At 40.0% G+C, this 3,268-nt stretch overlaps 1 long non-coding RNA gene across 1 annotated transcript; it reads right to left on the bottom strand.

Moving 5' to 3' along the window:
- Positions 1 to 336: 336 nt before the first annotated feature.
- On the bottom strand, positions 337 to 1,632 carry LOC106632807. The gene is made up of 2 exons (XR_001336022.2): positions 769 to 1,632; positions 337 to 669 (listed from the first exon to the last, which is right to left on the bottom strand). It is a non-coding gene; the product is annotated as an uncharacterized LOC106632807 (long non-coding RNA).
- Positions 1,633 to 3,268: the final 1,636 nt, after the last annotated feature.

Here is a 3,268-nt window from a genome sequence, read left to right as displayed (position 1 = left end):
GGGTATCAAGAGCAAGGGGGCAAGTAGGAAATAACAAGAAGCGAGTAGCATGGGTAGAAAGCAGGAATAGCGAAGAAAAGTAGCGAGAGGGTTAGCGGTGAGTAGAGGCAGCAAGTCGCGCCAGCGTTTACCAGCCTTATTCACATCCCTCATACACTCTACAGCCTTATCAGTACTGACTTCATCTTCACTGACTCATGGAGCACAATGTGAACCTGTGAAGGCTGAAAAACTGTCCTCCCAAATCTCCCCGTCCCCACTACACTTCTGTCAGCCTTCAAATGAACCCTGCTCAAGTCTGTCACTTCTGTTTGGAGCCAAAAGGAAAAACTCTTGTTCAGTCGTTTGGAAAGACAACATTTCTGAAAGCACTCAAACTTCTTCACATTTGTCTTCAGACACATCCTGAACATTTAGGAACTAAAGAAAGTTTCAAACATCAATCAAAGATCTGAAATATAGAAAAACAACAACAGCTGCAGTCAGTGAACTCACCTCAGAGTCTCCAGTCGACAGTTTGGACTCTCCAGTCCAGCACACAGAAGATTCGCTCCTGAATCCTGCAGGTCGTTGTAACTCATATCCAGCTCTGTCAGATGGGAGGGGTTGGACTTCAGAGCTGAGGCCACAACTTTACAGTGAGTCGCTGAGAGTCGACAATTGGTCAGTCTGTGATTATAGAAAATATAATGTGCGTTATTATAAAGCCTGCTGCTGTCAGGTACGACTCTTCATGTCGACACGCAGGAAAAATCTGCTGACTATTACCAAATGGAGCAGTAATCTCATCACTGGACAATAATGATGGATGAACTCAGAAGTGCTGATATCATATCTGATTTCAGACTAAAAAGGAACCAAAAGAAACAACCATCATGACTCAGAAACCTTGGTTCAGAACTGCAGCAGGATTTCCAGGCAACATGACATCTACTTCAGCAACACGTTCTCACTCCCAAAGCGTAACATTCTATGCTAGGTGACAAATCGTCGGTATAATACACTTCCAGGAAAACCCATCCCCATTTTACGAGTCAGAGTCTGCACCAAAATAAGAAATGTTGATGGTGAGGCAGAAGTTGAAGAAAAGTGAATCAGACAATGGCTGAAGCACTTGAAACATCACTCTTTTCTCTGCCAGTACCACCTTCCAAACAAAGACTCCACTGTAGCAGCATTGTAGGCGGAAACAAGCGTAAACATAACAGCAGCTTACACTGCTTGATGTTGAGAATTGAAAAAATTAATTATTCTGATTCGGCATTCCTGACTGAGGGTTTCTGACTGAGGTTTATGTCTGTGAGGGTAGTAATCTTCTTATTAATGTGTGATGTTAAATGCAGGAAAGCATTAAGTACATTTACTGCTTTCAGAATAAAGGAAAACATTTTCAGCCATAGCGCTATGAGTCACAGGTAAATATATTTACAACAATGTATGATTCAACCTGCTGAAATTAATTAGCAGACATAAGTCCCCAGGTTTCATCTAAACTTACATCAACTCTTTTTCACATTTTCAGGGTTTTAGCCCTGAGGAGGATCAACCCCCGCAAGGTAGCAGAACCAGATAACATCCTGGGACAAGCCCTTAAAACCCTCTACTACATGGCTTTTTAATTTTTGGGGAAAAAATATTTCTCCCTATTTTGGGGGAGCTTTAGGTCCCTATAACTCATTCAGATCACTATTACTGTCACTCCCTGAAAGCTCACTGTCCTCACTTTCTGAGGACAGAAAGTGCACATTCCCTTGGTTTCCTTCCATAAAAGGTATTTACATCCATGTCCTGTAATTATGAGTAGATTGTAAAGTAAAAAACATTGACTATGATCATATAAATGCACACAAACACATCTCTACACACATATGCAAATGCATTATATTGCCTGAAAAAAATTGATGATGACTGGGTCAGACTAATGTACAACAGCTTTCACTTTCAAACCATTTCCTAGTCTGCTTCTCTTCACTGTTAAAGGTTTTGTAACAAAAAAGTAATCCAACACCTTTAACCACCATTTTAAACCCATGACTCATTTAAAGTACACATAACAATTATTGTAAAAATCTGAAAAAAGCCAGATATCACAATGCTCTATCACGTAAGAATTATTATGTCTAGTAAAGATCACAAATAACAAGTAATGTAAAGATTAATGCTTCGTACACACTGTTAACTATAGTCACTGATCTAAGGCCCTCTCTGAGACAGTGGAAACTGATTTTTCTTCAGTTGTTTTTTTTTTTTAACCATGTCAAGTGTTTTATATAGCTGTTTTAAATATAAGTAACAGTAGGCTATTTAGAATCAATCAAGGTCAGTTGACAATAAAAATAAAATTTCTGTATGCGATTAGCATGATACAGATCTCAACCAGACGGATAATATTCCATGCACCATCTGTCTTTCTTTTCTTAACCACTTATTCAATTAGGAGTTATGTCCTGAATCCTGCCTTAGCTGTAGACAAAGGCAGGTACATCTGAGCAGGTAATCAGTTCATCACACAGCGATACACAAGTATTCACTCTCACATCACTAACAAAAGAAATTCTACAATCACTAGTTATTCACACAAGCATGCCTTTTTAAAGTGGGGGAGAACACACAAATTTGCGTTTAGTATTATGTATATTTGAAGAACTCCTCAGTGAATTGCTACCTTATCATGGTGGAGGGATTTGCATACCAGTGGGCTTTTGCCCTCTGGTAGGGTTTCTCATAGCAAGGTCTTGTGTGAGGGATAGCGCGCTTACTTAGTCCCTATGGACCCCAAAGCGCTTAACACTACATTCAGTCACCTCACACACACATTCACACACTGGTGATGGTAAGCTACATTGTAGCCACAGCTGCCCTGGGGCGCACTGACAGAGGCGAGGCTGCCTCTGACCACCACCAGTAGGCAAGGCGGTGAAGTGTCTTGCCCAAGGACACAACGACCAGACTGTGGGAGCCGGGCTCGAACCGGAACCTTCTGATTACAAGACGAACTGCCAACTCTTGAGCCATGATTAAAGTCAAAAGTGTGGACACACCTTCTCATTTAATGTTTTTCTTTATTTTTACTACTTTCTACATTGTAGATACAACAGAAGGCATCAAATATATGAAGCAAGATATATGGAATTACTTAGCAAAAAAAAAAAGAAATTGATAAATATGCTAAATATATTTTATATTTATAGATTTATTAGCCACCCTTTGCTTTGTTGAAGAACTTCTCTCAATGAGGTTCATGATGTAGTCACCTGAAGATGGCCTA

The sequence above is a fragment of the Haplochromis burtoni genome, unplaced genomic scaffold (genome assembly GCF_018398535.1).
Source record: "Haplochromis burtoni strain Fernald_Lab_line unplaced genomic scaffold, NCSU_Asbu1 Contig_1775, whole genome shotgun sequence".
NCBI lineage: Eukaryota > Metazoa > Chordata > Actinopteri > Cichliformes > Cichlidae > Haplochromis > Haplochromis burtoni.
Note: the sequence above shows the minus strand (reverse complement) of the source record. Positions and strands in the feature narration are given on the sequence as shown.